The sequence below is a fragment of the Crinia signifera genome, chromosome 4, assembly GCF_055691185.1.
Source record: "Crinia signifera chromosome 4, ASM5569118v1, whole genome shotgun sequence".
Lineage (NCBI taxonomy): Eukaryota > Metazoa > Chordata > Amphibia > Anura > Myobatrachidae > Crinia > Crinia signifera.
The window spans coordinates 29,567,086-29,593,148 of NC_139220.1; the positions used below are offsets into that span (position 1 = coordinate 29,567,086).

The following is a 26,063-nucleotide window of genomic DNA, read 5'->3' on the forward strand; positions in this document are numbered from 1 at the left end:
TGCTCCTGCCTACCTTATATGTGCTCCTGCCCACCCCATGTGTGCCCCTGCTTCTGCCCACCCCATGTGTGCCCCTGCCCATTCTATGCCTTTGTCCCCTTTGCTATCTGTGCCTCTGTTCACTTTCCTATATATACTGTACATCACCTCTATCTGTTACCCCCCCCCCCCACACACTTTCCATGGCTCTGCTCCCTATGATATCTCTACCTCTGACCCCTTCCCCTCCATGTGTTCCTCTGCATCCTTCTCATGTGTTCCTCTATTGCCTTCCACATCTGTACCTCTGCTATCTCCTCATGTGTATCCATGCCTCCCTGCCTCCTGTCGGCTGCTGTCAGAAGATGCACAGACCAACAGAAACAAGACCGCGTGAAATGACACACAATTTGAAGCATGCGGGTAAGCACTATTCTCTATTAGTACAGCACTGGGAAGGGTCATTGTGGTATTTGCTATGGGATATGGGGAGGGTTATGCTTATGTATTACAGTGTGTGGCGTAATGTGTAAGGGGCATTATCAAGAGGAGAGGGGGGCGCCAGAAACTATTTTGGCAGGGGGGAGCAAAATTTATAGTTACGCCACTGGGTTGCACGCACCCAGGACAGCGGGCGGGGGCAGAGAGGGACGTGGGGCAGCGGGCAGCTCCATTAGTTTGAAACACTGCACGTTCTCATGCTAATGAGGTCGTGACGTAGGCGCCGTGGCGGGCAGATGACATCGCCGGATGTCAGCTGCCCGCCCACTTCCTACTGAACGTGCACTCATATGTCTCCGACCATCGGATGTGTCTCCGACCATCGAATGATGTGGATGTCCCCCCGCAGGCTGTGAATGGATGTTTATGTAAAACATCCATTGGCAGCCAGTGAGAAGGAACGCGCCTTGTGAATGGTGGGGCGGCAGTTAGGTTGACTCACAAGGATGCAAATTCACATCCGAGTGAATCAACCAGAATAACCATGGTAGTACAAGTGTACATGGTATCTGAAAGCCGATACTGGACTCTTCTACAGATATGAGTCACTGAGACGACTCAATGAACGTTGACATACATTGGGTCGACCACTGAAGGTCGACAAGGCTTAGGTTGAAATAGGTAGGCATGGCTAAAGGTGCCCATACACTAGTAAGATTTATCTTCAGATCTGGCTGGTTGGAACAAAAACATGGTTATGGATGAGTGACAGTTTGGCAGTTTCCCAGCATTTCCAAGCAAATGGTCAACTGTCATTTGCTCTCATGCATAACCATGTTTTTGTTCCAACCAGCCAGATCTGAAGATAAATCTGCATGTGTATGGCCACCTTAAGGTTGACAAGCACGAAAGGTTAACACAAGCATTAGGTCGACAGTCAAAAGTTTGACATGCGTTTTTCACGTTTTTTTTTTGCCCCAAATGTCAACAGAGTCGACATGGACCCTGTCTAAGTGTACCGCGTCCCCTCGATGCACTTGGCACAATTTTAGATTGTCCCACCATGCCATAGTGAATGGTAGGGTATGAAATACTGCTTGGCAGCACATGTCAGCTAAAAAAATAACATTAAAAAGTCATGTCGGCATTGTGTCTACCTAATGTCTACCTTCCTATTGTCAACCTAATGCTTGTGTCAACCTTCCGGTCCTGTTGACCTTAGTCATGTCGACCTATTTCAGTTGTCAATCTAGAACCCGTCGACCTCCAGTGTTAGACCCAATGTATGTCGACGTTGATTGAGTGGACCTAGTGACCACATCATTCTCCTACATTGCCTTTGGTTAGGTATAATTCTTGTTACAGCTCATGGATGCCAGCTTCATCCTCTGCGTTGTAATTTAGTGCATGGCAGACCAGTAATAATAGGAAACAACGGTACTCTTTACCTAGAAGGGCGCCCATCGCGGCCATCGCGGGCATCGCATGCACTAAAAAATCGCATGCGATGCGACCGACGCGATGACCGCTATTTCCCATAGGGAACAATGTTAAATGTCCCAATTGACCCGATTTTCCATAGGAAACAATGTTAAATGTCCCAATTGACCCGATTTTCCATAGGAAACAATGTTAAATGTCCCAATTGACCCGATTTTCCATAGGGAACAATGTTGAATGGCCCACAGAGGCCAAATAGGCACCCTGAAGTGTGAAATGGCCCCCCCAATTGTTAACGCCACCCCACGATCAACGTCAACCCGAAGCGTGGCGAGCACAACGAGCCCGCGAGGGGCGGCGGCACACGTCCTCCGACCTTTTCATACCCCCACTATCCACGTCGGCGTGGAGTTGAGAATAGAAAGTGTGGCGAGCGCAGCGAGCCACCGAGCCCGAAGCGTGTCGAGCGCAGCGAGCCCCGCGAGGGGACGCGGACACCTTCACAGGTATACGCCTCCCCTCGCGGGCTTCACAGGTGTCCGCATCCTCTCGCGGGGCTTGCTGTGCTCGCCACGCTTCGGGCTCGGTGGCTCGCTGCGCTCGCCACACTTTCTATTCTCAACTCCCCGCCGACGTGGATAGTGGGGGTATGAAAAGGTCGTAGGACGCATACCGCCGCCCCTCGCGGGCTCGCAGCGCTCGCCACGCTTCGGGTTGACGTTGATCGTGGGGTGGCGTTAACAATTGGGGGGGCCATTTCACACTTCAGGGTGCCTATTTGGCCTCTGTGGGCCATTTAACATAGTTCCCTATGGAAAATCGGGTCAATTGGGACATTTAACATTGTTCCCTATGGGAATTCGGGTCAATTGGGACATTTAACATTGTTCCCTATGGGAAATCGCGGTCATCACGTCGGTCGCATCGCATGCAATTTTTTTGGTCGCATGCGATGCGACCAACGCGATTTTTTTTTTCCTTACGATGCCCACGATCAAAATCGTGGGCGCCCTTCAATCTAAAGAGTACCGAAACAACTTATTGTAATGATGTGTTTCAAGCTACAGTACCAGACATCTGGCAGATGTCACTTTAAAAATATCCAAAGCAACTTGTTAAACTCACTCAAGGGTAGTGGAATGTGTTAATGTCAAGCTAAGGACAGGAGAAAGTGTTGTTACAATGGAATAGGCTCAGATCAAGGTGCTGTCCATGGTCCTGATTTCTTCAATGTACAGTACTCATTGCAAGTTGTCAGAAGTAGTTCATAAAAGGTTTGTTCTACCAGTTGAGCTTCAATGTTTGAGTTGTAATTCAAGCTCCAGCACAGATTGGTAGATGTACGAAGCAGAAGAGAGAAGAGAGAGAGAAGTGATAAAGTGCAAGAGAGAAGTGATAAAGTGCCTGATACTTTATCTTCGGCCAATCAGCGCCTAATTGTCCCTTTTTAAACCCAGCCTGTATTTTAACAGTCAGGAGCTGATTGGCCTGTGAGTACCAGGCACCTTATCACTGCTTCATACATCTACCCCTAAGTGGTTTGCAAAATGGTCTAGATTGAACCATATATATTACTTTTAGTGTAGCACTTTTGCATGCAATAACTTCAGCATGCCGGCAAACATGGTCGGAATATCAACTGAATGTCCATATTTAGCATGTCGGCATTCACAATGTCAGAATGTTGAAAGATGTAATGTCAACAGTAGATGTTAGGGTTAGGTTAGGGTTAGCGATAGGGTTAGCTGATAAATCAATGGAAAATTGTCAATACACTGAATAAGATGGGAGTTCTATTGAAGATGGGATGTTACTATGGCCAGGCTGTGTTTTAAAAATGACAGTTAGGAGCTGGTTAACCACTCTCCACTTCCAACAGGATAAAGCACTGTTAGGGGAGATGTAGCAAATCTAGTCAAATGTTTCTCATATACATTTATCAAGCACATGCTAATGATGGGAAATCTGGTTGCTATGTGCAACGTCTCCATTAGTTAGCTTCTGCATTTTTTGTAAGGTACATTTCTCCCTTGTGCACAAAGGGGGTAATTCAGATGCACTCGCTGCGGGACGAATTCGCTCCCCCGTCTGATGCCTTTGGTGAGTTTCACACTTTCCAGGGAGTTCACTGCAGGCAGGGCTGCCACTAGGAATTTTGGGGCCTGGGACTGATTTCCAGTCCGGGCCCCCTCCCTTCATTCACCACCTGACTCAGCAGGCCCTGAAGCACAGGCTTCTTCAATGCAAGACGCCAACTAAAGTGCAGCACCGGCTGGTGAGCCAATCAGAGCTCTTGTACCGGCAGCCGCTCTGATTGGCTAACGTTACACCAGCTCTGATTGGCTCAAAAGCCAGTGCAGAATTTTAATTGACTGCCGGCGTCTTGCATTGAAGAAGCCTGTGCTTCGGTGCCTGCTGAGTCCCAGCGCAGGCGGCACAGCAGAGGGTTGTGGTGGGCAAAATGAGCTGCCCGGGCCCTTCCAGAGGCCGGGGCCCGGGACAGCTGTACCCACAGCACCCCCCTGTCAGCAGCCCTGGCTCTTCATGGGTGTACCCACAAAAAACGGTGGGCACACCCATAGAAACGCTGGGTGTTTCCCTACGAACTGCTTGGGGCGGGTGGCTGACGTCACATGACGCCTGTGCCCACCCTGTCTTTGGCCGTCTGCGGCCAGAATAAAAGTCAGTCTACAATGACTTAGCGAAGGGGAGAAAAATCATTCGATGGTGGGAGACCATCGAATGATTTCTCTCCCATGCAGCCGCATGCAAGCGTATGTGTGTGCGAATGAATCAGCTCGTATGCTAATGAGCTGATTCAGGTGGTCGGGGGGCAGGTTGTGGGGAGCTGATGTTCAGCGGAGTCCGCAGACATCGTTTACCTGCTCGTAGGCAGCTAATATACGCAGCCCTGGTCTGAATCAGGCCCAAAGTACATGTCCTCTTATGCTGGTTCAGGGAACATGCTCGTACCCTCAGTGTATTCTAGTGATCTCCATTGTCAGCAGATCTTAGACCAGGGGTGTCCAAACTTTTTGCGACGAGGGCCAGATTTGGTGAGGTGTAAATGTGTGGGGGCCGGCCATTCAGCCTGACATTCTTTGAATCATTAATCACATCAGAATGGTCCCCTACTCTGCCCCCATTCACTCTATGTCCCCCAGCCTGCCCCCATTCACTGTATGTCCCCCATTCACTGTATGTTCCCCACTCTGCACCCATTCACTCTGTCCCCCAGCCTGCCCCCCTTCTCTTAATGACCATTCATTGCCTCCATTCATTGTATGTCCCCAAGCCTGACCCTCCTTCACTGTATGACTACCATTTACTGTATGACCCCCATTCACTATGTACCCCACTCTGCCCCCATTCACTGTATGTCCCCCAGCCTGCCCCTGCTCCCCTTTCTCTGAATGGCCATCACTGCCTCCATTCACTGTATGTCCCCCAGCCTGACCCTCCTTCACTGCATGTCCTCCACTCTGCCCCCTCCCTTCTCTGTATGTTTCCCAGCCCCTTGTGTGAGCCAGAGGACGGAGAGGCAAAGCAAGCACTGCAAGGACAGGAGATGCTTGGGCTCCCGCTGCTGCCCTCCTCCGCTCTGCATGTTACGGGAGCAAGCTTCCCCCTTGTTGTCCCCTCCCCAAACACTGCTGTCACTGTGATTGTGGAGTAGGGTGATATACGATTTGCAGCAGCAGGTGTAGGACGCCAAACACATCTGACTGTGGCGGCCGGCACCTCCTCAGTGCAGCAGACATCAAGGTAAAGGCGCGCTCGCCGGGGCTCCACCTTTAGTGTCCTGTGCTGTGCTTCCCACATCTGATGCTCTGCCTGCTTCCAGCTGGAGCCTGGGGCCACTTGAAATGACAGCACGGGCCGCAATTTGGGCATGCCTGTCTTAGACCAATACAGCGCCTTTGGGTGTGGGGAGGAATTCAGACTGTATCGGAGGTAAAGTAGGGTCTTAGCCATTGATAGACAGGTATACTTTACTATGTGCAGAGTTGCTGTATGGTAAAATACATTCATCTGTATAAGTTATCAGCAGTGATCAGCAGTTATCTGTGCTGCAATAAACTTGAAAATAGGATTTGGGGCATTTCTGGTGTTTGTACACCATACATTTAGCTGAAGTATTTTACTGTGTTACTTATGCATTTTTAATGCTTTTAAATCACAATGGATTTCTCTGTGAAAAGTGTGTTATTAATAATTATTTCATGGTGTCTACACAACACACTTTGGGGGAAATTTACTAAGATATGAAATACACTTCACAGGTCATGTTGCTATGGCAACCAATCAGAAGCTACTTCTTATTTATTTTTCACCCTCTAGGAGATAGTAGACAGGCTCTGATTGGTTGCCCATAGCAACATGACCTGTGAAGTGTATTTCACATTTTAGTAAATTTCCCCCATTAGCTCATAGTGCCTCCTGTTTTCATATTTTTTTTTTTTAGGTGGTATGGTCACGCTTATTCCACAATTAGGGCACACAAAAAGTGGCCCAGCTCTCTACGGCCCTGCCTATAGGCTATAGTTTTGCAGATACTGCCATAGCATCCTATCACTGCACTTGCAGTGCCCCACTGTTGTAATATAGGCCCTTCAGTAAGGCTACCGCAGACCTTATTGTATTCATACAGTCCTACAATCCTTCAAAAAGTTGACTTTTTTGTGGTGAGTGGTCTCAAACCAGAATTTTGGCGGAGATCTAACGTTGCATCCAGTCAGATTTTCTCATAAATGCATTTTGGGGCATAATTAACCCCCCCCCCCTCCAATCTGCAATTATGTTTGTGATGAGCAGTATTAATAAAAAAGTAAGTTGGTTATCAATTAGCTAATAGAAGTGCAGCCCAGCAGTGATTCACTTTCATCTCTGTGAATTAATGAACCATCTGGGTTTAGTACAATGCACAGATTGTTTAACATAAACAAATCTTGGAACATATATTTCCATTAAAAAGAAATAGATTGCATTGCATTAATTGCAATTGTACACTTACGACAATTTAATTTCTACATTTATTTTAATTTATGACACTGGATTATAGATGCAATATTGGAAAATCAGCTGATCACCATTTCTGCATTAAGATAACAGGAATCATCATTGTGGCATGTTAGAAAAGAGATATTTGCAGCTGTTTAGTAGGAACAATGCTAAATATATTATTAATACATTTGTAATTGTCATAAAAGTCCGAGTACAGACTGTAGCATTCACATGTTAAAAGAGGTAAGCAAAAGGATTTAATCATTCCTCCCAACTGTTTCAATTTAAGAATAGGGCGTAGCCGCGCGAGCGCCCCAAAATAGGGGCGTGGTGTATGCAAATGAGGGTGCAGCTTATGTAAATTAGACCACGCCCCCATTTTCAGCCGCTGAATAGAGGCTAGCGGGACAGTTGGGAGGTATGATTTAATAATATTTGTATTTTTGTAATTAATCATATTTTTGGTGATTTTGGTGTCTTAAAATTGTATTCATAATATGGGGGAAATTCAATGAACTGCAGTGATCCAATTGATGCTGATAGCTGACATTATCAGGGATTTTGTTTCTCCAGCCTAGTGACAGGAGAAACAAAAACCACAATAAGTGCTATTTTTTCATGATCATAAAAACACAGGGAGCTGGCATAAATCCCTGTACCGCTGTGTTTTCACAAGAAACTGGGTACATTTTACCACAGAAAAAAGGGAACTACTGTACTTAAATTAGCGGAAAAAAATTGAGCATTTTTTTGGGGGGTAAAATTAATTGAATTCCCCTATTGGTGTTAAAAGAGGAGAGCACAGCTGTGCAGACTACATGTTGTTTCTAATCAAGGGAAGCTTCATTCCCTTTACCAAGATGGGTGCTGAGGCTACTACTGAGCATGTGTGGAGCCAACTTGGGACTGTGTGAGAGTATCACAGTGGGATACAGTACTGCTTCATTTTGATCCAGTTAGACCTACGATTACCTGTTGTTCTATCTGTTGTTCCAGCATTCTGCACCACTTCCTAATACCTACATACTGTACACTTACTGGTTGGTAAGCTGTATGACACTCCGATATTTTCAAGTTCTGCACCATTTAAAAATGTGTATAACAGTGAGTACAGCTGTGCCAGCAGGATATAGCATAGTTTGATGAACAATACTTGGGACCAGAAGTTTTTTAGAATTGACATTTTTCCATAGTTTACAATATTGCATACAATAATTAGATGTCTTTTGGATGGGACCTAAGTCAAATGATTTTCCCAGACTGTGCCAGTGTGCATAACTCTGCCCCTTCCACACCGGTGTGACAGAATCTGGCTGGTTGAGGCTGGAACTGACATCACACTCCCTCCCTGATAACGCCTGGGTACACCTGCATTTTTTCTGGCACACCTAGAACATGGCAGGGTGGCACACAGAAATGGAGGCTTCCTGTCAGTCAAATAGCGACTAGAGTGACGAAACTGCGACTGCATAGACATAAGGAATTTTGTTGCTATGTGCGGCAGCACATGAGCCTTGTGGCTAATACGCACGCGCTGTATATTGATAATTGACAGGAACAGCGATCAGGTCTGAGTGAGGCCCTAAGCTTGAAATGCATTTATGTTTCAAACGCACTTTATATATACAGTCTTAATAATTCTGCGCATGAAGCAGAGTCTGTTTACATTGGGGGTAATTCAGACTTGATTGCGCTGCTGCTGGTGCAAATATGTTCAAATCCATTTGTAAGTCGCTGACCAATAAATGATTTTAACACTGGGCTCCACTCATCGCAGGCTCAGAGAAGCGAGAGACTTACTAGGGGGGGTTGATGACAACAGACATATCCGGCCTGGACCTAATGTTACACAACTACCATAAAACGTTTGAGTCCAGCTGGGTTTTCCCTGTTACTCCCAGCATTTTTTTGTGTCACGCCTGCATTTTTCTTGGCACTCCCACTAAACAAACGGTTACCACCCCCAGACGCCTACTTTCTGTCGATCACCTTGGTTTTATCCAGTGATCAAAAAAGTGGCAAGCTTTTATTGCAGGATGGCCTCGCGCCTGCGTACAATGGGCTGAATGCAGGGCCGGACTGGCCACCTGCCACTTTTGCCAATGGCCAGATGGGCCGATTTCTGTGTGCAAAGTGGAGGCACACAGGGAGAGCCGCTGGACTTGCAGTGGGTCTGGCGGCTCTGTGTGCACCACTGAGGTCCAGTAGAGAGGGGGGTACCACATACCGCTATTCCTCTCTCTCCTGCCAGCCAGGAGAGGCAGCGTGCGCATGCGTGGTACATGTGTGCGCACGCCCAGCTTGTGCGTCAAAGGTCGCGCACGTGCACAAATGCCAGGGCCGTTTCGCCGTCCCAGTCCATTGCTGGCTGAACACATGCAACACTTGCTGAACACATTCTGTCGATAATCAGTCGCCATGTGAATTTGTGGCAGTGTGATCAGGTCTGAATTACCCCCATTGAACCATCAGAAAGGAGAGGAGTCACTATCACAATCACACCCAGATGGTTTGTATTTTGGTATTTGTTAGCTATTGGCTTTTCATATATGGGAGATTCAATCTGTATCAAATATTAACTCTTGGAGTGCCAAGTAAATATGTCAAAATGGGGGCTCAAATTGCCAAGCAAACCTTTTTATTCATCATAATGACCTGCAATGTTTAACCTATATAGTAAATATAATCTTTTTTTTACACAACATTTTTTTATTTGAATTTATATAACAAATGTGAGCGGCGCTGGCATTTTTAGTGGATATTTTGAACATTGCTCACATAGATATTGGCACTTAAAGGGTTGATGTTAATACTATCTGTTGCTGGCAAATCAACTTTTTGAACAAAAAAGCAATAAACAAATATTTTAAAAAAAGTAAACACAAAAATTGTGCGATGGGACAAAAAAAGCGCAAATTGCGGTGATAATGGGAAAATAACTAATGCTACAGCAACTATCATACACTGGGTGCAAAACTAAAAGCACTTCATAAAACATAAAACAAAACAAAAAAACTACTGACATCACAAAAAATATGAAACCATACAAAGGGAAAAAAAGATAATAAACTGGTGCTTCAGTGTAACATAATCTGAATGGCAAAAAGCACATAGGGGGTGGTTAAGGAGCGGGATATCATGTTGTGTGTGAGGGAGACAGCGGTAGAAGCCCCGGAGCTGAGCAAAGCACAATTCCAAGATTTATATCAATTGCAGATGTATTAAACGAAATGGGACGAAAAAAAATCCTTCTTCATAAATTGCAAGTAAATGCATATTTTGAATATGTTCCCAGAACAATAGCTCCTGTCTTCTCTCGCAATCTCTCAGGTCTGCTCATCCTTCATATCCACTTAGATATACAACCCCTGGCATGAATTCCAAACATTTGGATGAGTCAGCAAGAGGACCGAAAAAAAAAAAAAAACAGAGGGAAGGAATAGGATAATATCAGTGCAAATAGTATGTGGGAGACTCAGGAGCAGACATCGCTTTTTCAAGTGTGGATTAGTCGCGAGCAAATAATGATCACTGGCTCTTTGCTGTTCATTATTGACACAGCTTTTTGATCATTACACATCTTCTGCCGCCTTGTACTGTCACAGGATGTTACCTTTTGGGCTAATTCCTTTGTGCAAACAAATCTGCCAAGTGGAATTTCGTGTCCCTGTCTCTTGCTGAGTGCTCAGCGTTTAACCCCGGAGCACGGGGGAAATAATGTAGTCCGGAGAAAGGCTGGCGGTGGCTGTACAGCTGTTATTGCACCGTAAGACACAGGAGGCTCTGTCATTCCCTTCCTGGTTAACGTTGGCCTTTGGCGGAGGTCAACAACCAATGATTATCTGGCTGCTGTAGGACTACAAGTGCCAGTATACTTAATGCATGTTAAGAGTAACGGCACAGAGGCAAGTTCATTCCAGTTGCTTGGAGGCAAGATAAATATTGGTGCCCCCCAAATAGCTCAGTAAGGTGTCTGACTCCAGTAGGACAGGTCTTGGGTTCTAATACAGGGTGTGACACTTGCAAAAATGGCAGGAAGAGAAGTCAGCCACAGAAACGATATTGATGGCTTTCAATTAACTGTATCAAACTGGCAGGGGAGGAGAGGTGCCCCCTTGGGAGCAGGAGCCTGGTGGCAGATGACTCCATTACCTCCCAGAGTTACACCTCTGGACAGAGGTATGACATTTCCCAGCAAGAACAAGTGAACCTTTTGAGAGCTAAGTAAATTTGTCAAAACAGGTGTGACAATTGCCAAGCAAACATTTTTATTAAGCATCAAAACAGGTGTGACAATTGCCAAGCAAACATTTTTATTAAGCATAATGACCTGTTATGTTTACCTTTATAAAGTAAATATAGGGGGGTATTCCCGACGGGTGAAATAGCGGCGGCTTTTTATTCAATGCTGTCTTTAGCAACAGAATAGAATCGGGATCATGGCAGAATGGGCTTTTTTTTTTCTACACATTTTTATTTGAATTGATATAACAAATGTGAGCGATTCTGGCATTTTTCGCTGATTTGTGCATCCATTCATGAGGTGCTATATGCTGACATGAAATGAATGGAAAATGCTGGCTCTGTGTCTGCATCACAGTTGGAGCATGATGCAGTACTTGATAATGGTGTCACTGCCCAGTGCCACCCACCAAGAACCAGGAGAAGAGGAGTCTACCCAAACTTTCCACCTGATAAAGAGGCAGTTGGGGCAGGGAGAACAAGTTCACGAGATCAAGATAAGCAAAGCGGGAACAGGATCGGGAGCTCCCCAGGGTCGAATTTAGGCACAACATTACGTGTCATCCCCCATCCTTAATGTTGGGACCTCCCGACTGTCAAAGCAGCACCAAAAATACCCCTTCTCCATCACCACAATTTTACTTTGCATGTGGACCAAAATAAGGTTCTCAGCTTAAACTAATTGTACAAAGTAAGGTCATCGGGGGCTCCCTGCTGCTCCTGTGACCTCTGGTGCAATAAAGTGATGCTATAAAGTGGCTGCTCACTTTACAGCACCAGAGGTCACAGTAGCAGGAAGATCTGATGACCAGCAGCCCTCCCCGGTGTAAGTGAGTATAATCAAGGTGGTGGTGGTGGGGACGTTGCGACATTGAGGGGCGGCCACTTCTAGCCATAATGTGGTGCGCCAAAGAAATATATTACTACAACAATGGATCTTCTATGTAATATGAAAAACTGTAATTTTCACTCCCCAGAATCATCCGTTATACTTACTGCGGATCAGCATATACCGTTTCAGCAGTATTTCCCGAACCCGCCGGAACCTGCTGCAGCATTCAAATATTTCAGAGATTTTTTCAGATTGGTGAATGTGTCAAATCGCTCACTCATGAAATTGCGCGGTGTCTTAAACTGCTGAAAACACATCTGAGTAAGAAATGACGCCATAGTATATATTTATTCATATTGGATTTCGCATCCCCACACCAACATAAGCTGCCGTGCGTGGAAATGGAACACAATGAATATTAAAAACAATGATAAACTTTACTTATACAGCATTTCTCTTCCACGGAGACTTCGGCCTGTTCCAATTACACAATAGAACAAACAATTACAATAGTCTGAAAAGCAGGATGAATATATCCTATGAACATTTCATAATAGGAGATAGACGCTGAGCGTAGGACAGATGGATATGCATTAATTAAATGCCTGGTTAAACAAATGAGGCTGTTACCGAGGGCGAGTATTGGGTTGTATAGGGCCTATGATTCAGAAGCATTGAAAGTTCTGGAATACGGAGTCACAGGAAGTGTTTTTTTTTAACCATGATTTCGGATTTTAAACTCAAATGAATAGATACAAAATGTGGGGGTGTGGATTTTCATAACCATGTGTCATCGCAACAGTGCGACAATATGGCATAGACCTCTAGCAACTTGGAAGGCAGGGCTTCAATGCCTCTCATATGCACCTATTTACTGTATTACTATAGTGTCATTTTCTACCTAACAGATATCCGGGTTGGGATCATTTGGTCTACAGCATTATGGTCGACAGTCATTAGGTCGACACCATTAAGTCGACATGGGACAAGGTCAACAGTCATTAGGTCGACACTATTAAGTCAACATGGGAAAAGGTCGACGTGGGTCTAGGTCGACATGGGAAAAGGTCGACATGCATCTAGGTCGAAAGGTCATTGGTTCGACAGGTCATTAGTTCGACATTGTCTATGTCGACAGTGAAAAGATCGACATCTGGTTTTTACCTGAATGTCTACACAGTCAACATGTACATAGTTTAAAGTGCACTGCATCCCCTCGCATCGCTCGCTGCGCTCGCCATGCGTCAGGCACGGTGCCACCGCTCGGCACACTATTTTATTCTCTCACCTAGTGGATGGTAGGGCATGAAATACCGCCTGTCGGCACATGTCAGCTCGAAAAACAGTGAAAAACTGGATGTCGACCTTTTGACTGTCGACCTAGACAATGTCGAACTAATGACCTGTCAAACTAATGACCATTCGTTCCTAGAACCATGTCAACCTTTTCCCATGTCGACAAAGACCCATGTCGACCTTTTCCCATGTCGACCAAATGGTGTACCTAATGACTGTCGACCATAATGCTGTAGACCTGGGGTAGCCAACCCTAGTCCTCGAGAGCTACCAACAGTGCATGTTTTGCAGGTCTCCTCACAGAATCACAAGTGAGCTAATTAGCTCCACCTGTAGATCTTTTAAAATGTGTCAGTGATTAATGAGTGCAGCTGTGCAGCAGCTAGGTTGTCTGGAAAATGTGAACTGTTGGTAGCTCTCGAGGGCTAGGGTTGGCTACCACTGCTGTAGACCAAAGACCGCATCCCCAGATATCCATGTACTGTATGTGCAAAACACAGATCTAGTCAGTTCCCATGGGGAGACACTCTAGTGAAGAGAATTCAGTATGGCTCTTACTCTGGTTGACTCGCTCGGGCACAAATTTACACCCTTGAGAGTCAACCAGAATCCGCCCTGCGTTTGTGGTATGCCCGCCCCCCCCCCCACCCCTTTGCACACCGGGTTCATTCACCCAGCATGCAAATGGATGTTTTACATAAAAATCCATTCGCATGCCAGTTAGAACCTCCCCCATCTTTCGATGGTCGCCGACCATCGAACGATGGTGAAGGCACACGCATATGTAAGGGTGGTCCAGACCACTTGTACATAAGCATGTAGAATTCCATGGAATTTGCCTAAATCCGGGTTATGTCAGCAGACCACCCCACGCATGTACATCACCAACGCATTAGCATGTGTACGCCAGGTTTTTATGGGAACGCCCATGAAACGTTGGCTGTTCACATATGCTAATGGTCCAGGCCGGCGCCCCACGCCCCTCTCCACCCACTGCTCAAAAGGCAGGGAGCGTGCACTCGGCGAACAGATTTTGCGCAGAGTTCGCATACTCCTAGCACGTACACATGCTGCTGCGCATACACAAAACATCGGTCCCAGTGCGAATTCACACCAGAGCAAGTGAACCAGAATAAGGGCCTATAATGCTTACCTCCCAACTTTCCCAATTACAGTAAGACATTCCCGCTAATTGGAAACTGTCCCATTGTCCTACCTGCGGGTCTCAGTGTGTTGTGGGTGGGGGTATCAGTTAGGAAATGCAGTGGTCAACATTGCTCTGCAGAACAGTTGGTGATCACTGAATAGATCACTGATTGGGGACCTCTGGTACGGCAGATCCTGGTTCTACAAAGTCTAAAGTTTATAGATATAATATATTCTCCAGGGTGCACTTCAGTCAAGGCATACCTCCCTCCCCTGGGACCGTTGCGAGCACCCGTAATTTGGGGGTGTGGCCTAGCGAGTAGGGGTCCTGGCCTACAAATCGCATCACTCCTTGCAAGACCACGCCCCGTTTTCATCACTGTGGGGAAGGGCCAGCGCACAGCATCTATTCACTGCTGCTCTTGCCGGGCAGGGGGGACTCCCAATTGCCCCCCCCCCCCCCCTCCACCACGGGACACTGCCAGCCCGGCCCCCGGGTGGGACACAGGACTATCACAAAAAAAGCCCCAGAAAATAAGAAAACAATATTATTTTTAGTTACTTGAAGAACTTCAACTTGTAAACAGATAACAGACTATGGAACATAATCCATAGATAATCCATTATCCCTATGGAAACCAGACACAAGACAGAGCAGCTAGAGTATAGTATGTTTCAGGTGAAAACTTTAAACACCGACCTTTGCCCCTGAGAGCACTGAGGAATCACTTGAAAACTTTATCTTTGGCATTACCCATAAATAATCACGGGTGCGGCTCACTGACATTCGATAGAGGAGTCATCAATTTACAATGTACACAGTATTTTAAATGTCTTTCATGCATGTCATATTTATAAGCTTTGTAAATATTATCTAGGTCATACTTGCTTACTTTTGAAAAAAATAATCCAGATCCATCTTGCATCACAACATTACACATTATGACATCACGCGGCGGACTCAGCTGGTGGGCCCTTACCCTTCCAGTCTGACAATGTCTGGCAGAAATTTATCGCAGCTAGCGGATTCAGCTTTCCAATTATCCCTGATACCATGCACTTATTGGGAAAATCTGCCCTCGGAGCTGAGATAACACCATGGATCGGGAATTTGTTGCCCGAAAATGGGTAATTTTTACTGTAAAAACAAAAAGGCTATAAATGGATAACTCGATAATGACCATCTGGCTAAAATCGTAATAATATATTTTTTTTCTGGAAGAAAAATGATCGCATCTAATTGGATACTCCCCTAAAGATCCGATCTGATTGTTGCGCCATCTTTTTATATGTGCCTCACTACTGTACATTATATTGTATTTTGCTCGCCTTATAAAAATGACACCAGTTACGTAATTACTATACTAGCAACACTAACGCCCATTGTAGTCAGCATAATATTGTTTTTTGGAATATTTTTTACTGCCATAATATTCAGAATACCAACCCTTTCCAATAAATAAGTATACATATATCGGCAGTACTGATTCGACAGCTATTGCTGCCGTACCATAAAGTTAAGGCAGAAGCCATTAATAATCTGCAGAGAGGAGACAGAGACTGGGATCAGCTGGAATAACGCTGATCAGCAATAAAGGGAAGCTTGTTACAGCTGGCAAGGGAATCCATCAGCCTCTTGTGTTTCCATGTAAAACATTTCCTTTTTTCCCTATGATTCCCATACATGCACTATTGCCCCAGATCACGCCATTACGGCATGCTTCTACGTAGCCATGAAGAGTTAATGCCAGCACAGTATCTGTTTGGTTCAGATCACATACATCTAGAACTTGTTCTACTGTGCCCTCTTTTTCCTTTGATTAGAGGTTCCCATGCTTGAAAGGCAGGTACACAGAGGGCTAATGACTCCCACAGGGACTTTCGTGACGGTGAATCAAAGTCTAATCAACCCAGGGAGGGAGAGGTACTACAGAGCATGGAGCATAAATTGCACCAGAGATTGTAATGGCCAGACAGTCATTTTTACCTTCTTTTTCCCATGTCTCTCATTTTATTCACCACCTTTAACACCTTCTCTGTCCTCATCCCAACTTCTAACCCTTATGCTACTGAATTATGTACCCAGTCTCTACTGTGATCTCACCGCCTTTCATTACTCCCACAACCCCAGTTCTCTCTACCGTCCGGTCAGTTTATGTCTCTGTCCACCAAATACGCTTGTTTTACATCTTAGCTCCATATGTATCGGTGCGCATATTTAGTTTATCGCCCGGGGCGGTGATTTATACAAACTACTGTAAAATAAATATTTAAATAGTGTCTGCATGCTGTAATAAGTATTACTTTAAGGGAAGACTACACCAAAAATCCAACTTTGCTAGTTTGCTACTCTGTAACTTTTTACACTGCTATATAGGCAAAGGCAAAGGCAAATGCAGGGGGGGGGGGGGGGTTCTGGCTGCATGGAAATGATCAATAGAGCTGCCACCACATCATGCAGTGTAAGGGACAGAGCAGAGCTGCTGCACATGCCCAGTGTACCAGCTTCTTCTACCACATTTACTATGTGTGGAACTGAGCCCTCAAACATCGCAATGGACCAGAGAGTAGCTGCCAGGCAGAAGAGACAGGAGCCTTACCATGAAGTGGGAGATTATGAGCTTATAAAGTGCAGTACTGTTTCTATTATGGTTATGTATTTATTTATTTTTTATATGTTTAACCTTTTCCTGAGCACTTATGTTATTTAAATGTTTGAAACAGCCTATACTATATACCGTTTGTACTGTTAAATAAAAATACTGTATTCCATACTGTATCTAGTGTAAAAAAAAAACATTTTTCAGAGCTGTTACTGCTCCCCCAGACGCCCGTTCTTACTCCAATGCGCTGCAGAGTGGGAGATTTTGGATTACATTTGGAAACCCCCTTTTAAAAGTCCTGCGTTTGCCACTGATGGTCGATAGTCCCCAGCTGCACTGATACAGTAACTGCCAAGCAGAGCTGAGAAATAGGGCTGAAGAAAGTGACGCTGCATCCTACTGGGGGCTGCTCTGTTTGTAATTTTCTTTAAGCCAGCTGTGCCAATGCCGACAATTAGGGATAATTTATGTTTCATACATACAGACCTGTGTTTTGCCCTTAAACTCTACATCACACACACTGGATAAACAGAAGTTGTTTCTTTATTTGTAGCCGATAGACAGCATACTCAGGCTTGACAGCTTGGCCATTCACAAGACACGGCATACCAGGTTTTCCAGCAGGCAATACACAGGTTTTGTCATTTTAAATGTTCAAAACCTAGAATTGCATATAGAGTTAGGATCATACTTACCTACCCTACCAGAATGGCCTGGAGAGCCTCGAAAATAAGGTCCTCCTACAGGCCCCTGGAAGGGTGGGCAAGCTTCTCACATTAATTGTGCCCCCGCCCATCTTCCCCCACACCCCCTCCCTCGGCCAGTCAAATACCGTCATTCTCAAGTCTTTGGGAAAGGGAAAAAATTATGCAAATCATGTCCTTTAGTACCACCCACCTCCCCAAAGAGCAGCGTATCATGGCATTTACAGGAATGGGGTGGGGTATTAATGATGGCAAGCCCCACCCCCAGAAAAGCTGCAGAGTGTCTCCTCTCCGGGCTTCTCGTGGAGAGGAGACGTTTAAGGTAGGCAAGTATGGATAGGACATCTCCAAAACTAAAATGACAGGAAAGTCTTTGGATAGTAAAGTTCTCCAGAGCTGTGCCCTTTTGTGTTGGATTATTTTAGTGTGTAATATCTACAACTCCTACAAACTGTCTAGCACTGATCAGGAGCATATTAGTGTTGAATTAACTATATATAAATTTTGCTAATTTTGTCCCTTCTGAGTGATAATGGTTATAATATTGCACAGTGTGTACGCTCAATATCATCAATGAAGCCCCTCCCACGGGTCTGTTTGTACAGACGACAAAGCACATAGTTAACGAGGGCCATGCTGGCTTCTGCGACCCCGCCCCCCACATCATTAATTGCGCCAGCGTCAGCTAGTGTGGATGCCAGCACTCTGTTGTCACCAATGTGTACCCAGATTTAGTGTGTACACTCCCATGCATCGTTAAACACCCCCTTGCCTTGTTGTTGCTTGTGCTGCATGCTCAATGTTGATTATATTGTGAACAATGCGTGCTAGGAGCAGGTGACATCACCGAACAATATTGTTCAGGGTGTGTGCGCGCTGTATTATTCACCCGGGATTACCGCTGATATTGTTAACTATATCGCTCCCAGAGCATAGGGATTAATAACTTTTTGGGGTATCACCATTCTCTGCCAGAGGCAGTCTAGCCTAGACCGTTATCTAACTGACAAACCTCACTATGTCCAAACCCTCTATGAATATTTGTCGGTACTTGTGTACTTTCACGGCTCCCACGATGTGCATCGTACAGGGAAAAATCGAATCGCATGCGATCGCATGAGATCGCATGCGATCTGATGCGATGCGATGTCATTTTTCACAGAAATTATGGACATGAGTTGAAATCATGTAAAATCCCCCCCCCAATGTCATTTTTCACACTGTACCACCCCCACTATCAACGCCAACCTGAAGCATGGCGAGCACAGCGAGCCCCCGAGGGGCGGCGGTACGCGTCCTACGACCTTTTCATACCCCCACTATCCACGTCGGCGTGGAGTTGAGAATAGAAACCGAAGCGTGGCGAGCGCAGCGAGCCCCGCGCGGGGACGCGGATACCTGTGAAGCCCGCGAGGGGACACTGATACCTGTGAAGGTATCTGCGTCCCCTCGCGGGGCTCGCTGCGCTCGCCACGCTTCGGGCTCGGTGGCTCGCTGCGCTCGCCACACTTTCTATTCTCAACTCCACGCCGACGTGGATAGTGGGGGTATGAAAAGGTTGTAGGACGCACACCGCCGCCCCTCGCGGGCTCGCTGTGCTCGCCATGCTTCAGGTTGGCGTTGATAGTGGGGGTGGTACAGTGTGAAAAATGACATGGGGGGGATTTTACATGATTTCAACTCATGTCCATAATTTCTGTGAAAAATGACATCGCATCGCATCGCATCAGATCGCATGCGATCTCATGCAATCGCATGCGATTTTATCAAAAATGCATAAAAACACGGGAAAATCACATCGCATAGCATGCCATCGAATGCCACTACATATGGCATGCGATGGCATGCGATGGGAGCCGTGAAAGTACACAAGTACCTATTTGTCAAAACTAGTGAAAATCTTATTTATTTATTTATTATTTATTTATCAACAGTTTCTTATATAGTGCAGCATATTCCGTTGCGCTTTACAATAGGAGACAGTAATAAAACAAACTGGGTATTTATAGACAGTCAATGCTTACAATCTATATCTTACACATAGGCGAATCTAAGAGGTGGTCTGGGGGTGCACCGGACCACCCATTAGACCGCCAGCAGCATAAAATGTAATGAAATGACAGCTAGGCAGAGAGAGCTGTGCGCTGCCCGGCTGTATAGTAAGGGTATTGCTCGTTGCCAAGTGGGAGTGACTGTGAGACAGAAGCTGGATGCACCTTATTTAAAGAAGTGACAGCCGGGCAGAGAGTGCTGTGCACTGCCCGGCAGTTGTCTAAGCAGGAGCATCAATATTTTCAGTTCTCCCTCTGGAACACCGGCAGCCAATCAGGAGCGGCATTGGTGGTATTGATAGCCGCTCCTGATTGGCTGCCGGACCACGAGCTCCTATTGGTTCGCAGTCCAGCGGGAGAATTGAAAATATTGATGCTCCTGCTTAGACTACAGCGCACAGTGCTCTCTGCCCGGCTGTCATTTCTTTAAATTAGGTGCGTCCAGCGGCTGTCTCACTCCCCCTTGGCAATGAGCAATTCCCTCCTCCCCTTGGCAATGAGCTATTCCCTCCCCTCTTTGGCAGCGAGCTATTCCTTCTGCCCTGGCAACGAGCAATTCCCTCCCCCCTTGACAACGAGCAATTCTCCTCCTCCCCCTTGGCAATGAGCAATTTCACGTCCCCTTTGCAATGAGCATTTAACTCCCTCTTGATAACAAGCATGTATTCCCACCTGGCAATGAGCACAAAGCCCCCTTGGCATCGAGCATGACGCCCCTGGCATCAAGCAAGAACCCCCTAGCAATGAGCATGTAGGTAAGCGGCACTTATGTGTCAAATATGTGATGGGCATTACGGTTTGTTATATATTATGTAATTGGCATTATGGCGTGTGGCTTTATGTGTAATGGGTATTACAGAGTTTGCTAAAATGTGTAATGGGCATTACAGTGTGTGATCTAAAGCAGGCATGTCCAACGTTGGCCCTCCAGATGTTCTGAAACTACACATCCCAGCATGCTTTGCAATAGTTTAGCATTCTCTAAAAGCAAAACTGTGGCAAAGCATGCTGGGATGTGTAGTTTCATAACATCTGGGGGGCCAACATTGGACATGCCTGATCTAAAGTGTAATATCACACCCCTTTTGTGATGCCACACCTCCTTCCCATGAGGCCACGCCCCATTTTCGGCATGCAGTTCCGCCGCGCAAAAATCTGCCCTACTTGTGTATTTGGATCTGGGACCATCCATTACCATAATTCTAGACTCGCCTGATCTTACATAGAGATTTGTGAAAAACATTTAAAAGCACTTTGGGCCAGATGTATGAAGCTTCAAAAAGTGATAAAGTGGAGAGTAAAAAACAACCAGCAAATTAGCTCCTACATTCAAAACCAGCCTGTAACATGGCAGTTAGGAGCTGATTGGATGGGTGTTCATCTGATTGGATGGGTGTTCATCAGCTGATTGGATGGGCGCATGCTGATTGGCTGAATCTCAGCCAATCAGTGTGCGGCCGCGGCCAGTGTTTTCAAAGTTAGAAGTGCTTCCCGCGCCGCTGCACGGCGGTAGCGCAGTATTTCCACTTCGCTGCAGGGACCCCGGCAACTCATAATCAGCGCCGCAGGGACCTCCAGGCTCTTCCGAGTCCCTGACCACAGGTACCCCCGCGCCGCACGGACCCCCCTTCCAGCTCCCCGCTGCACCCACAAGCAGTGGGGAGCTGGCGAAGAAACAACAGCACCCGCAGACCCCCGGCGCCTCCCTGCCACCGCGGGAGCTGCGGCCCTTTAGTTACGCCACTGAACTGAGCATCTAATTAATTATCTTATTATCAATGCAGAAACGATAACAATGCCCTGCATGCAGCCCTGTCATCACTGACATATCATGCATGTCCTGATATAGGGTGTGCTGCTGCCCCACCCCTAGGGGTGCTAGGGGTGTATTACCCCCATGGTATTTGTTCACAGATTGTAATTGATATGTGTCCCAAGTTTAAATTTGTGGTTTTTAATTAATTAATTATTTTAGAGTTCGAATTTTTCTAGTAGCCTCGGCTGTGTTTTAGTAAGCTTGCATGTAAAAATTCACAATCTTGGCTTGTAAACTGTGTATTTGTGCAGAAAGACAGACAGAAGGACAAATTTTCACTTTTATATAGTAGATACAGGTTGAGTATGCCTTATCCGAAATGCTCGGTTCCACAAGCATTTCGGATAAGGGATTTATACGTTTTTTGGATTTTTTCTTTTACATACTTGGTCCCCCCCAATGGTCCCAGGGCATCCCCTGGCGTCCTCGGCATCCACGGCGGCCTTCAGGATCTTGTTCAGCGGTTCCAAGGGTGCACTGCGTGAGTTTGCAGGCGTGCCTGTGACGTCACCAGCGCGCCTGCTCACCCGCGCAATGCACTCCTGGGACTGCTGTAGACGATGAAGAAGATATTTTGGATAACAGATCACCGGATACGGAGACTCTACCTGTACTCCCTAGTGCTCAGGGGGGACACACACACACACACTATGGGTGGTATTCAATGCCGCTGACGGGAGATATACGGCGAGCAGTGCCGAAAGCTCACCATCAAGAGTATTCAACGCCGTCCCCTTCACTTGCCGTTCTTTTCAGCGAGGTGGAAACGGTGAGTGTGGCCATCAAAATAGCAGGACTTGCCACAAAATGCAAAAGACGCGCTGCATTTGAGGCAAACCTCACCATTTAAGGGAGTCGGCAAGGTTCCCGGCCACACATTGAATATGGCGAGGGAGATTAGATGCCGAGGATGAAAATAAGCCATCACCAAACCCCCCTCACCGCAGCATTGAATACAACTCTATGGAGAACTGGTTTTGTTCTGCATTGCTTGCCTATGCTTTAAGTTAGAGAAACTAAAGTACAGTAAGACATATCTACCACACTAAACAGTAACATGCCAGTCACAGTTGGTACAAATAGCCTCAGCTATTTTTATTTGCAGCAAACGGAAAAATAAAACATAAATCTTGGCCTGCCCTGCACTGGACATAAAGTTTTCCTCTTTCTACTGTATAGGAGAGAAACAAAATAGCATACCGATACATCACTGGCATCAGGCAGTAATGGTGCCTCTCCCTGCAAGCCAGCAGCTTGCTCCCCAGGCAATGAGAGTGTTCTTGTCCGGGCTGACAGGATTTTACCACACGCATACAGGTGTAAGCACTGATTAGCCTTCTCTGAGGCTAAGGGCCTAAAGACTGGGCCTAATGGATGGAGCCCTCCCTCACTCTCCATCCATCACCCCAGGAACCCTTATCTGGCTTTTACAGAAACTGGAACAGCTCTTACCAAGTCATTTTCAAACACATTCCTGAGGTTTTAAACTTATAGGACAGAAACCTTGGACATATATACCTGCACTCAACACACAATTCTGCTGCTTATAAAACTCTGTGTGTGTGTGTGCAGTGGCGTAAGTTTGTCACAGTTGCCCGGAGGCGAGATATATATTGGTGCCCCCCCACCCCCAACCTTATATAATATAATAGTGTATGTGTCTGTTCTGAAATATATGTGTTTTATACACACACACACACACACACACATATATATTGAGAGAGAGATTGAAAGAGAGAAAGAACACATATATGTTTCAGAAATCAGTTACAGAAGGGATATCAATGGCTTTCAATTAACTGATTTATTAGTTTTTGAAACTAGCAGGGGAGGAGAGGTGCCCCCTTGGGAGCAGGAGCCCGGAGGCAGATGACTCCATTGCCTCCCAGAGTTCTGCCCCTGTGTGTGTGTGTGTGTGTGTGTATATCTATATGAACTTGCGTTGAATGCACAACTAAAGTTAAAACGTCTGTGGTTCCTTGGGAGATTCACTGGATTTAAGGTATGCAGCAAACTTCTGTATTTGAAATTCTGCTGACTGAATATTACACAGAAAATTGTTAACTGTAACGTTCAGTTTAATTAAAAATCTACTTGATGTTACTCTTATTTATTTTTCCACATCTTACACCAATTAGAGGCTGCAACTAGAACATATATTTTTTTTTTTTCAGAGAAACTTCAGTCTCGCTGCAGTCTTCAGCTATTTATCTTAGCCAGGCATCCTCCACAGCGGCGTTCTCCAATAATGCTGAAGGGACAGGATTGCAGCCCCAACCACTTGGAACACAGAGCGGAATGAATAAGAGATTCACAACACTCTCAGACTGTCTGATGGTCTCCTAGTGAAGAACAACAATAACCAGTATGGCGCACCTGCTCTCTGATTGCCACTATTAAAATTAAAATGCACCAAGCTGTAATTATTCTTTATTCTCTTATTTTGAGCATTGACAAAACTCATAAATGGCAACATGTATAACAAAGATATATTTAACGTTTCAACTAAGTACAGTAGTTCCTGGATTGACAAATTGCAAGCCCTAATATTGGCTGCTGTATGAATATATGCACCCATAGGGATATCAATCCAGATTTGGTTACCCACAAGTGGTATTCATGTTTGTTGGCCATAAAATTAAAGCCTTCCATGAGCCTTTCCCATTACTCCACCCAATATGTACAACGAGCCACCTTTCTGGCCACAGTGATGACATGGAGACTGACTATTGTTAAGTATAGGTTGCTTTCATATGTAGAGTGCAATGATACAGTATCAGCTGTCCTGTGTCCCCAAGATTTACAGTGTCTTTGGTAACCCATTGGATTGGACTTACAGCCAATCCTATCTGGTTCCTCATTTATACACCCCCACTCCATAGTTGTGCTGACAGCATTCTGCTCTCTAGGTTTGGTCACCCAATTCCATCCAATGATTAGTACTTTAGATTGTTGACAGGAAATGATCAATGGAAAACCATTGATTGTTTGAACTAGTGATGGGAATTGCTGCTGTGGACATAGGAATGCATGGCAGTAGCGCACGCAGGGGGGTTTCTGAGTACCCAGAACCCCCCCAGGAGTCTTAAGACCATAGTCTGAAAGCTGAAGGTCCCCTCTTTCCATGGGTACAATAATTTTAAAAATCGGCCCTTGGAAACCAGAGATATCTGACTTCAAAGCAGTGGTCCCCATCCAAGCCTGTTAATTGCTATTCCCAGTCAGATATTTCAGGTTCTGTCTGACTTGGAGTTTTGCTGAGGGTATATTCCAAAAGCTGGGACTCTCCCCCTTTGATGGACACTAGTAGCTTGTATCTACTGTTCCCAGAAGCAGAGATATCAGCCTTCCAGCAGCTGGTTACTGCTCCAGCTCCACACACCTGGTATGTAGTATTATATTCTCGTTGGCAGATTGCTCTGCCTACTGAACTCTGATCCCATAGTCCCCAGAACCATTTGGTAGGTGGGATTCTCTAGTTTTATTTCCATTAAAATCTAAGAAATCTATTTCTGGGAACTGGAGATATCTGCAGTCAAGCAAGCTGTCCTCCCACCAGAAAATTATGAATAATAAGCCCACTCCACTATACACCCCTCCTCTGCATATTAAACATCCTGTACAACCCTGGAAGTTATGTATCAGGGCCCCTTCATTCAGCCCAATGCCCCCTTCTCCCACCCCATCTTCCACCATCTGTACAGTAAAGGGGTAATTAGTGGAAATTACTGATCCAGGCCCTACATGCTGAGCGGTTGATATAATACCCCCTACCACCCGCGGGACATCAAAGATTCCCCCACTCCTACCGCTGGAGGATCGGTAGGGGCCCCAATACATTGCTATGCCCAGGAGGCTACACTGCTGTTATATATATATATATATATATATATATATATATATATATATATATACACACCGTAAAGAAGGCAATGTCACTCCTGCATTTGCATTCCGGTGCAAGACGAATTGATATGCTGCCAGCATTCTCCACTCTAGGGTTGTTTATCCAATTGTGTACCATTGATGGTGACATTGGTTCTTTAGATTGTTGACAGGAAATGATCAATGAAAAAACCATAGATTGTTTGAACTATTGATGGGAATCGCTGCCATGGACATGGGAATGAAGGGGCATTCCAGGGCAAGACTAATTGATATGCTGACAGTATTCTCCTCTCTAGGGTTGGTCATCCAATTGTTCACCATTAATGGTCTCCATTGATGGTGACATTGGTGCTTTAGTTTGTTGACAGGAAATGATCAACGGAAAAACCATAGATTGTTTGAACTATTGATGGGAATCGCTGCCATGGGGCATGGGAATGAAGGAGCATTCCAGGGCAAGACTAAGTGCCATGCATTGGGGCAAAAAATTACCATGTATCTGCCATTAATGGTGGAGAAATACTGGGCTTCCACCATCATTGGCGTATCACCGATCAACAGTGACAAGTGATCGATGACCATTCTTACTCTTCTCCATACTGTAACCTTGGTGGCATTTCC

The 26,063-nt window shown here is 45.7% G+C and overlaps 1 long non-coding RNA gene across 1 annotated transcript in view; it reads left to right on the plus strand.

The window, feature by feature from the left end:
- Positions 1 to 23,960, plus strand: part of LOC146072268 (uncharacterized) — a 25,735-nt gene extending 1,775 nt beyond the window's left edge. Inside the window, exons 2-3 of the long non-coding RNA XR_014473017.1 lie at positions 342 to 402; positions 23,729 to 23,960. This is a non-coding gene — a long non-coding RNA (uncharacterized LOC146072268). The remainder of the gene's footprint in view (positions 1 to 341; positions 403 to 23,728) is intronic.
- The last annotated feature ends 2,103 nt before the right edge of the window (positions 23,961 to 26,063 follow it).